Source organism: Marmota flaviventris, chromosome 2 (assembly GCF_047511675.1).
Source record: "Marmota flaviventris isolate mMarFla1 chromosome 2, mMarFla1.hap1, whole genome shotgun sequence".
Taxonomy (NCBI): domain Eukaryota; kingdom Metazoa; phylum Chordata; class Mammalia; order Rodentia; family Sciuridae; genus Marmota; species Marmota flaviventris.
Window position 1 is genome coordinate 12247614 of NC_092499.1, and position 12288 is coordinate 12259901.

A 12288-nucleotide genomic window follows, 5' to 3' on the forward strand; every position below is an offset into this window, starting at 1 on the left:
TTATAAATAATAATAATAATGATAATCATAATAAGTACATAACATATGTGTACGTATATACATATATACATATATATATATACATCCCATATGCACAGACCTTTTAAATAATAGGCGTCATGGACTCAGTTTCTCTACCTGGTGATCTTACAGATAGATAATCTCAAAGTAAACATGTCCACCACTGAATTCTCTCCTCCCCCCAAAATAAACCATCTCCATCCTCTGATAATCTACAAGTCACTACTCACGCAAAGTCTTCTGGAAAATCTCTGTTCCCCACAGAACACAATCCATCACTAAGTCCCAGCCACACTATCCCAAAATACACCTCCAACTGTCTTCTGTTCTTCATCTTTCACTTGGCACCACCACCTGACCATGCCCCAAGCCTCCAAACTCATCTTTTGGATTTTCTCGTGCCTCTCTTCAGTTTCTCCTTAGAACAGCCACAGAGATCTTTTAAATTATAAATGTTTCACATAACTTTCGGCTTAAAAATCCTTCAATGGCTGCCTGCTGCCCTCAGGACAAAATCCAAAACCCTTCCTGTATCATACAAGGTTCCAGGCCCTCATCCAATCTGGTGTTGCGTCTCAAGGGCCAGACTCAGTGGCTCTTGCCCAGTTTTTGTTTTTGTTTTTTTAATACACATAATTGTTCGTTACCTGAAAACCTGATGCATGCTCTCATCTCTAGAGTGCTGTCCCTCCACATTTTGCCTGACTATACTTGCTGCTTCCTCAGGGAGATCTTTGTTGACCTCCTGTCTGACCTGATACCCAGATCCCTAGCCCCTTTTTTCTCTGATATAAACACCCTACTTGGTTTTTTTTGTTCTTTGCTTTTTGTCTTTGCAGTAGTTAGCACAATTTGTAATTGTACATTTACTTGGGTGAGATTCATAATTTCTTTCAAGAGGACAGAGAGAAGCCAGGTGCAGTGGTAGACACCTGTAACCCCAGCAGCTTGGGAGGCTAAAGCAGGAGTTCAAAGCCAGCCTCTGCTCCTTAGTAAGACCATAAGCAACTCAGCGAGAAAGGAGCTGGGGATGTGGCTCGGTAGTTAAACGCCCCTGAGTTCAAAACCTGCTTGGTGCAAAAAAAAAAAAGACAGAGAGGTCCAAGAACCATGTTTCTTGCTCACTACTGTGGATCCCCAGGGCCTAGCAAGGACTGAGTTCCTCATAAAGATGAAAGAAAAATAGGCAGAGAGGGAGAGTGGCTCTTTACAGCAATTAAAACTTTATGTTTTTTTATAGTTAAGAAAGCTAACTGTTCAAGCTGTGATGAAAATGAAGAAAAAACAAAAGGAGTCTGAGAAGTGATTATTTTCATCCATCACCAAGAAACTGATGATTTTTTTATGTGCACATAAAAATCTAATGTCCACTCTCAGCTACTTTAGCCCCATTATATCCCCACCATTTTCTTGGAAGCTTTGCTACTTTTTCTGAGGAAACAGTCACAAAACCAAGATTCAGAGATTAAGTTACTTTGAATCTTTTTTCTTTAAATCTTAAACATTTCCTTATGTCTCTAAGTATGCTTAAAAGTGATCCATTCTTTTTTTTTTAAGTTTTATCTATCCTCATTATCATCAAAGCAAAAAAAAAAAATTCAGGTAAGCACAATGAAGAAAATAAAAATCACCTAAAGGTTCACTACTCAGGGACAAACCATAATTAACATTTTCTCTGCATAACTATATACTTATAAAAATGGATTAAATTGTATATAGTTTCAGAATCTGTTTTTCTTAATTTATACATGAAATTCCTTTCTACATTATTTTATCGCCTTTTAATTTCTTCTTGAAGTGAATCACAATTTATTTCATCAATTATTTATGAGACTTGAGGTTATTTTTCACTGTTCTATTCAATGCTGGAAAGAATATATTTTCAAAAATATGCACATATCTTTAGTTATTTTCTTTTTTTATACCTTTACTATATTTATTTATTTTTATTTGGTCCTGAAGATCAAACCCAGTCCCTCACATGTGCCTGTCAAGTGTTCTTCCACTGAACTACAACTCCAGCCCTCTTTATTTTCTTAGAATAAATTTTCAATCATGAAATCACTGAGTCAAGTAGAAAATATCCATTTTCAAACTTTTGGGAAAAATTGAGAAACTGCCCATCAAAAAAACAGTACCTAGTTACCTTCCAGCAGAGTATATCTCATTAAGCATGAATAATAACATATATTGAGTATCCATTATGTACAAGGTGCTCTATAAACATTATTTTTAATTCTCACAATAACTTTTCCATGTGGTATTATCATTCCAATTTAAAGCTGAATAAACCAAAGCTCAAAAACAGTAAGTGATGTGCCCTAAGTGGTAGAACTGATAGTTTAACTGGCTGTGGGCCATGCTTTTCTACTGGACCACATTCTCTATTTTTATTCATTTAATAATATTCAATTAGAAATACTTCCCTTATTGTATTGTTTGACATTTAGGTTGTTTTCAATATCTCTTTAAGTAACATTGTAGTCAAGAGATAAACTATTAGACTAAATTTCTATTTGTTTTTTTTGATACAAATTAGTTGTTCGATTTGTTTTTTTTATATGAACTAGTCTAAAAACTAGTTTATTTCCTTGAAATTAGCCCTCTCCACGAAATCAAATCATTTTCCATTCTTCAAGGTCCATCTTAAGAGTCACATCATTCATGAAGCCTCTAATTGACTCCAGGCATCACTGATATCTCCCTTTTCTGAATCCAGGGCACTACTGACCTGCCTCCTTTGTTACTTCATTGTATACATATTTCACTGAGTATAAGCTACGTTGGATGGTTCCAGATTAGTTTCATGTTTGCAAATTCAGGTTCCTTGACATTTTAAGACCCTTAAAGACAGAACTGTCTTATATTTCATATGTAATTCCCTTTGAATGTGTCACAATTCTAGGCACATAGCAGATGGCCAGCAGTACCACAGTGGTTGGAATAGGTTGAAAGTTTAAATGTAAACTAACTTATGGTCTATGGATACTTTCTAAAAAATTATTTAAAATTATAACAGCATTTACACAAATAACTTCTGTTAAAATATATCTTATTTCCTTCTATCTCTCATTCCAACATAACTCCAGAATAATCACTTCTCTTGATACATATTCGAAAGCTGTTTATAGGTGCTTTAGTATCATTTGTGGTAGACATTTTTTTCTTCAGATTGTCCATTGTGATTCCACTTTTCATTACTTGGACCCTACCAGGCTAGGCATGTGTCCTAGAGTTATCCTGCTGCCCTGCAGAGAGCCCTGGATAGAGGAGTTCTCACCTATAGCTATGTGTGACCTCAGGCAAACCATTTAATATCTCAGAGCCTCGGGGGTTCTTATTTATTTTGTTCTGTTCTGGTTTTGCCAACTGAGAAATTAAAATAGTACTTCCCCACGTTTTTTGCAAATGTTGGTTATTAATGTAGATTTGATAATATATGTTCTAATTCCATCTTACTTTTTATTGATTTCTTCTAGCACTATATGAAGCCTAAGATTCAAAGGATTTGCTGTCATTGTTCCTTTTTAGGGCATCTTCTTTTCAGTCTAACCTTTCCATTAAGAAATGACAATATAAACAAAAAGTATTTGGACATATTTCTCAAATATGGATTGCCATAACAATTCATCATAATCACTCAAGTAAACAATTTTGCCTGATACCTTTTTAACTTCTTGTTTTGATGAGAGGATCAGCAGGAAATTGGACCTCCTCCATAAGCACCACAGCACATCAGTCTTTATCCACTATGCTTGTGTCTCCCCTGTCTAATAGATTCTACTTATTAGTCCTACTGATTCTATCTAAATATCGTCTCTAGGATCTACTCTTTTTCTCCATCCAACATCACCTTAATTCAAGTTCAAACAACCTCTTGCCTAGATTAATTGCTGTGATAACCAGACTTATTCCCTTTTGATTCTTTTTCCACATGACATCCAGAGTGACCTTTCTAAAATTCATATTGTGTTTATCTGCTGTTTGTTGGAGTCCAAACAATTATCTTAGCATATGACACCCAACAAAAATGGCTCCCTACTTAACTGTCAAGCTTCATCTTCTGTTCTTTTTCATGTGTACCAGGTTTCAGACACACTAACTTGCAAAAGTTCCAACTCACAATGTTCCTACTCATCCATAGTTTTGTGCACACTCTCTACTATAGGAATAAAATTTATACTTCTCTGCTTGACCAACTCCTAAAAATTCTTCAAAGCTCAACTACAACTACTTCCCTGACACAAGCTACATTAGATGTATTTCCTTAGCACCTAGAGTTTCCCTCTGTCATGTCACTTACTGCATAACCATTAACTCAATGGCTGTCTCCTCCACTGTGCTATCAGAAATGTCTCCTTTAGCCCGGCATGGTGGTGCATGCCTGTAATCCCAGTGGCTTGGGAGGCTGAGGCACAAGGATCTCAAGTTCAAAGCCAATCTCAGCAACTTAGCAAGGCCCTAAGCAACTTGGTGAGACCCTGTCTCAAAATAAAAAATAAAATAAAAAGGGCTGGGGATATCACTCAGCCATTAAGTATCCCTGGATTCAATCCCAGGTACAAAAAGAAGAAGAAGAAGAAGGAGGAGGAGGAGGAGGAGGAGGAGGAGGAGGAGAAAAAGAAGAAGAAGGAAGAAGGAGGAAGAGGAGGAGGAGGAGGAAGAAGAAATATCTCCTTTATCTTTGCATAGTTAGCATTTAATAAGTGTTTGTTTCTAAATAAATGTTTGTTGAATATGTCATATTACTCAACGTAACAAAATAGCTTAGAATTTTATATTCCTTTCATGGACTAATTTTGGATCATGGGTATGATGCTAACTTTTCTCTAATTCTTAGTACTTATAGAAACAACAATTTGTATCACAGAACCAATTATGTCACTTTCTGCCCAAACTCCCCAATTCCACCACTATCCATTTTGGGGCATGGAGCTGATCTGGCTGAAAGCTGACTGGAAGGATGAGATGATATAATATCTGCAAGGATGGAGTGAGAGCAGAGAATATCTATTCCAAGAGGCAGCAGAAAAAACAGAAAGCCCACTCTAAGGACCCAGGTGTGTGAAACCAAGTGTGGCCTTCAGATCCTAGGAGGATATGGGCCCATTCCCAACCTGACCAGCTCAGATAGTAGTCGGAACAGAGGCATTCTTCATTCTCTGAGTCAGTCGGTCAGTCTTGACAAGGTTTCAGCTATGTGCCTCCAAGCATAAGTGACACACCCTTCATAGAGGTATATCACTGGGAAGGATCTTTTGGGAAATAAACTTAGGAGAAGAAGTGGAAAAAACACAAGGCTTGGTGCAGCTAAAACAGGCACTACTCTGTTTAGAATGAGTTAGGCTCCCTTCCTGTGTCAGATAAGAACTGGAAGGCGCCCATCACTCAGCTTCAGTGGTAACTATCTGTCCCCTTCCATTTTTCCTCCGTTTTTTTGTTTGAGTATTTAAGAAAAACCCTATTCATCATATTATTCCACTTATAAATACTCTAGTATAATCTTTGACTAATAAAGATGCTTATAATCATAGTACTGTTTTCACATCCAACAAAATTAACAAATATATCCCTTAATATCAGAATCCAAACAAGATTTGTGAAGGGTATTTTCCAAATTCCACATGCACCCCTTGAACATACCCTTCCAGATTCGTAGGCATAACCCCCACTCACCAGACTCCTAAGGAAGACCATGAGAACACAGAGAGTACAGGCCATGTAGTTTCTGTATTTCCATTTCCAGCCCCACAGTCCAGCATCTCCAAGCCTTTCATCATTTACTTCACTATACATCTGTAACTTAATGCAGCTTCTACAAGAGTCATATCAACTGCCAAGCAGAGTGGTGCACGCCTGTAATCCCAGCAGCTCAGGAAGCTGAGGCAGGAGGATCATGAGTTCAAAGCCAGCAAAACTGAGGCACTAAGCAACTCAGTAAGATCCTGTCTCTAAATAAAGTACAAAATAGGGCTGAGGATGTGGCTCAGTGGTCGAGTGGCCCTGAGTTCAATCCCCAGTATCAAAAAACAAAAGTCATGTTGGTCCCCCTACCTAATCCTTCCCCAACAATTACAACTTTTCACACACAAAGAGAAAAGTCCATTTTACACATGAAAAAATGGTGGCACCAAGAGTCTAAGTCATATAGAAAATAAAAGTCACAACCAAAACTAAAACCCAGGTTTCACTTGAATTTGGATAAATTTCTACTTACTTACTATGAGAATGTGGATAAAGTAAGGAGTTTATCTCAGCCTCAATTTCCTAATCCATAAAATAAAGGTAAGGATATCTATCTCACTGGCTTGCTATAAGGATTTTAAAATATTGCACATATCAACTATTTAGTTCAAAGCCTGGCACAGAATAGATAATAAACTACGATCAGAATCAGCCATGACACATGGATTCCTCTCCCTTTCCTTTCTCAGTCTAATACTCTGTTCCTAAAACCTGTGGGGGAAGGAAGACACACCAGTGACCTTGCATCAGAAAAATCAAGTATAACTGTTTGTGTGTGTGCGCACACACACACACACACACACACACACGCACACTCTACTGCAGCCATCTGACACTGAAACTACGTTCTATATTCATCCTCATATTTTTAAGAATAATAAATAAATGTTGCTAATAATAAGATATTCAGAAATGAAGATGGGGAAAACAAAACATTGTTTTCAGAGTTCTAGTGGTAAAGCAGAGCTCTTTGCAAATCCTTGATCAAAGAATGTTACTCCTCTGTTAAGCAAGGTCACCCTCTCACTGAAAGCAAAACCTCACAAAAGATACAAATGAAGGATGATGGGACAGGATACACAGGTAGAAAGCCAACCCTGTGCAGAGGATGTCAGAGCCACACATGGCCTCCTTAAGCTCTTCCAAATATTTGCATACTTACATACATATTCTGCAGTCAGTTTGGGTCCAGGTGGCAATTTTACCTGGCACTTTCAGCAGACAGGAAAGGTCAACAAAGAATACCCAGGGTTCTTTGGCAACTGACTCCATCATCATCAAACATTTGTATAACATTTATATTTTTCAAAGTACTTCCTCATACATTATTTAATAAAGTTTTTGAGCATCTGACTTGTGCAAAGCAATATGTCAGGAGTTCTAGGGAATTTTAGACAATAAACAAGTTAAGCAGCAAAGGTAAAGGAAAAGATATCAACATTCTTATTCATCAGACACTGATTGACACTTTGAGGTGCTAATATATCAACAATAAATAAGATGTACTTCTCATCCTTGAGAAGGTCACAATAGTCACAATAATAATTCTAAATTCTGATTTCACTGAACGTTAGTAAACATAAAAATAATGGTTGCATTGTGATTCCCATATTACCAGTGAGAAAACCATAGCTTACAGAAGTTAAGTACCTTGCCCAAGGTCACAGAAGAGGTAAATGATATAGCCACTTTTTGATGTGTCAGCAAAAAGAGGAACACTAGAACTAACTGTGACCAACAGCACATTTTTAGCATTTAAAAAAAATGCATATATACATAAAATCATCCAGTTAGCTTTCACACATGAATTGTAAGACTTAACCACTCATCAATCAGGAAAGTTCTGAATGTGGACAAACAACATTTGCCAGACATGGGACATTGCAATAAAACAGAAGGGAATGGGGAGAATTTATGCACATCAAAAAAGAAGCTAGTTATTCCAGCTTCTAGTGCTATTGGTCAGGAAAGCTCCAGCTGGGAATTTTAAAAGTCAGATTCATTTCATGGTGTGATGGAGAAAGTGATAAAGGCAGAGAATTTTCTTCAAGCTGAGTGTTTATGGGATATTAGTGATTATCCTATTTTGATGCAATCAAGTTAGGTCATAGAAGCACATTTTTAAAGTTTACTAAAAAGATTCTTCAGATCAAGATTTTAAATTAAATATGGCTGGGCGTGGCAGTGCACACCTATAATCCCAGCAACCCAGGAGGCTGAGGCAGATGGATTGCAGAGCCCAGGCCAGCCTCAGAAACTTGGCAAGACCCTCAAAATTTTTAAAGAGGGGTGAGGGAATGCTAGGGATACAGCTCCGTAGCAAAGTAGCCCTGAATTCAATTCCTAGTACCATAAATAAATAAATAGAATTAAATAACTTGAGTCCAAATTTTATGCAGCCCCTCCTACCCATCAAAAGAATGATTTACAAGCTTGTATTTGCCATGTGACAAAGCATGTGAATACAGTAGTTGAAACTTCAAGGGAAGGAAAAGGAGCATTGCTGATAAGTTCCAGAAAGTATAAATCTAGGCACATGGATTTAACACATAAAAACAAGAAAAAGCTTTAATCTTGTTTCTAAACGGCACTAAGCTCTCTTTAAAAAAAAAAAAATCATAAGCCAGGCACAGGGCACATGCCTGTACGCCAGCTACTTGGTAGGCTGAGGCAGCAGGCTCATGAATTTGAGGCCAGCCTGGGCAATTTAGCAAGACCCATGTTCCCTCCAAAAATAAAAATCATCGATTTTTGAAGAACTGAGGAGCAATTTGGTGGGAATTAAATAATTTCAGAGATATGCAGAGACTGATGGCTACGAATCATTCTTTAAGCTTCTACATCTGCATTCAATACTGAAGATATACCTGGAATTATAAAACATCCATCTAATCTATGTGGTCCAATTTCAAAAGAAAATGATTGTGCTGAAAAGAGATTCTACTCCCTCAGACACAGATGTCCCAGAATTGCTTCAATAAGAAGAGGAATCACAGCCAACACTGTTTTCAAATAGCTGCCTATGTGGACAACCACTGGGAAATATTTGGGATCCTGCTCTCTTGTGGAAAAATATTCCATTCCACAACAGTACTAAAGTCAGTGGCGATTCATGATCAACTTGGAACTAAAATCAGATGTACATCTTTTTCAGGGTGTAGTATACAATATTCAAGAATAATTCAGTCCAATATATCACAATATTTTCTTTAACTTGATCAAAATTGAACAATTAAATATAAAACTGTACCTCTTTAAGTACCATTTTTGAAGAATTTCTAAAACACAACCAGCATTTTTGTCATGTTTACCATGTGACAGGCACTATTCTAAGCACTTTACCACACAAAAAAAGAATTTTGACTCTGATTTTATTCCCCTGCCATTATTATTTTTATAGATAAGAAAACTGAAGAAATAGTTATCAGTTTTAAAATTCATTCAATCCGGGCTGGAGTTGTAACTCAGTGGTAGAGCGCTTGCCTAATGTGTGAGGCACTGGATTCAATTCTCAGCACCACATATAAATAAGTAAAATAAAGGTCTATTAACAACTAAAAATATATTTTAAAAATTCATTCAGTCATGTGTAACTGTAATTTCACTCAATCAGCAAATGCTTATTGAGGGTCAACTATCTGCCAAATCCTGGGAATATAATACTGTATAATATAACCACAGCCCCTGAGCTCATGTAGCAGATGGGAAAGCATGATAAATGAACAAAAAGGAAAAGTATTTTTTAAAGGTCTACAAGAAATAAGCAAAGGGTTAAAATAGAGGATAAATAAGAGGTTAGAGAGAGAAGCAAAAAAAAAGTCAGAGAATATCTTTTTTACATAGAGTATTCCATGAAGGCCTCTCAGAAGAGATGATACTAAGACAAAAGATGAGAAAGCCAGGCTTGGAGTTGCACACCTATAATCCCAGCTACTCAGGCGGCTGGGGAAGGAGGAGTTTGAGACCATTTTGGCAATTTAGCAAGACCCTATTTCAAATAAAATGGAATGGGGTTGGGGAAGTAGCTCATTGGTAGAGTGCTTGTCTAGCATGAGCAAGGCTCTGGTGGGTTCAATCCTTAGTTGTACTACAAAAAAAAGAAAAGAAAAAGAAAAAAACTAGGCTTAAAAAGTACAAGAGGTTTTAAGACTACTAAATGAAGACAATCAAACCACACACACCTGAAATGCCACTCAACTGCAGAAAAGAAATTTTTTAAGACAACAAGAAAGAAGAAACAAGCAAGAAGGCACAAAACAACATAGTTTTAGAAGCTTGAAAACCAATAGGCAACTGGCAGTTGACTGGGCAGAACAATCATCTTCTTCAGGCCAGCAACACAGAAGGCTAAAAAAAAAAAAATCAAGGCATGTGCCTCTCAGAATTCTCAAAAGGCCCCAAACAAACAGCATCAGTTAGCCTGGAACTAGAGGTGAAGGGAAGGGGTAAGAGTGCCAAAGGGGTAGGGGAGGAGGCAGGATGGCTGAAAAGAGTTTAAGAGAAATTAGAACCCTAAATTCTCTCCCTTCCCTCACATCCCTGAGGGGACATTTCTCCCCAGCTCAGCAGATCTGAAGAATCTGCCTAGAAAGAACATACATCAGAGGGACTCTGTAATGCAGACCACACACATTTGAAGACAGAAGTAACCTACATAAACCAAGAAGATCTGCTGGTTATATGAACTGTGAATGGTGAACGCAGAGCTGAGCGGACATCTGCCCCCCAACACCTATCAGCCAGACTCTTACCCTTTAGGCTGGAGATTGGACACCTCTTCTTTCCTCTTTCCTTCTGTGGACCTGACCAAAAAGGCCAGATCTAAAGACAATGACGTCAGGGGTTCCTCTGATAAATGATTTACCAAGGGTTGGGCTTCTTGGCCCAACCCTTAATCATGAGTAGACAGCAAGGAATGGACAGACATCTAAAGAAAGCCTACAACATGTAAGAGAGACTAGAAGGAACAGAAAATCAACTTTCAGGAAGAAGGCCTATACAGAAGAAGAAAACCTTTTTTAAAGCCACTGTAATCCCAGTGGCTTGGGAGGCTGAGGCAGGAGGATTGTGAGTTCAAAGCTAGCCTCAGCAAAAAGCGAGGCACTAAGCAACTCAGTGAGACCCTGTCACTAAATAAAATACAAAATAGGGCTCAGGGATGCGGCCTCTCAGAAGGTCAGTGGTCAAGTGCCCCTGACTTCAATCCCCGGTACTAAAAACAAAAACAAAAACAAACCTGTTATTAATATCAGAAAGAGGATCTTCTACCCATGAATGAATGTTGTCATACTAAGAAAAAATGACATACAAAGAAAAAAAAGATTTTGTGCATTTTAAAAACAGAAATAGTCCCAGAAATAATCAACAGAAAGGTCAGAAGAAACAGATGAGGAAATTTCACCAAAGTACACCAAAAAAAAAAAAAAGAGCCAAAATCTGGGAGATGATTAGTACAGAAGATTCCAGAAAAAGACAATAGCAAAAGCAGAAGGGTTAAAATCATTCACAAAATTTTAAAAAACTTTAGATAGTAGCAAATTAAGAGGGCTCATTACAATGTAGAAACACCACAATGCACATCATTGCAAAATGTCAGACACTGGAGACAAAGAAAAGATTCCATATACTTCTAGTATTTCTAAAATTTTTTGCATCACTTAGGAAAGATCAAGAATCAAAATGGCCTAATCCTCCTCAAAAGCAACACTGGAAGCAAGACAATCCTGAAGCCATGCCTTCAAAACCCTGAAAACAAAACATTCCCAAATTATAATTCTATATTCATGCAAACTACAAATCATGAATACCAGCCAGCCTTTCTCCTGGAATAAGAAAGACTCAATTGTATGTCAGGCAGAGAGGGCAATCAATCAAGACCAGAGTAGCAGAGCTCAAGAGAAAGAATGTTCAAGTTCCCATCATCAAGAGCCCATGCCCACTATACTGTGTTTTAAAAGCAGAATACTGGGCAAGTGGGGTTCAGATTCTTATGTGTCTTCATGTGTTCAATGAAGTTCCCACTCCACAAAATTCTCAAATAGCTAAGGACACCCATTTTGCCCCCAAAGAAGTATTCTGTTTTGACCTACTTCTAAGAGGTAAAGGTAGGTCATGTTGAGCTTAAGCAGAAAATACAAAGCAACCCATTCCCCCACCACATTTTCCCCAGGGGTCTCCCAGCTTACAGTGTAGCTACCAAAACCCCAAGCAGGATGAATCCTTCTTTCCTAGGGCTCACTTCTGACCTTGCTCAGTGACATCCCAGGGAAGAGCTCTCAAGTAAGCTGAATCCAGAACTTCCCAGACTTCATTTAGTACAATGTCTACATGATATGAAACAGGGTATATAATTATGTGTATACTTCCCAAAACAGTAATATATATACACCCACTTACTTACCACCCAGATTAGAAGACAGAACATTTTCTGTTATCTCACCTGTACCTATCTCAGATTTTATCCCCCTGTCTTACTATAGACACAGTTTCTGAATTTTTCTGTTATCCCTCTCTTGCTTTTCT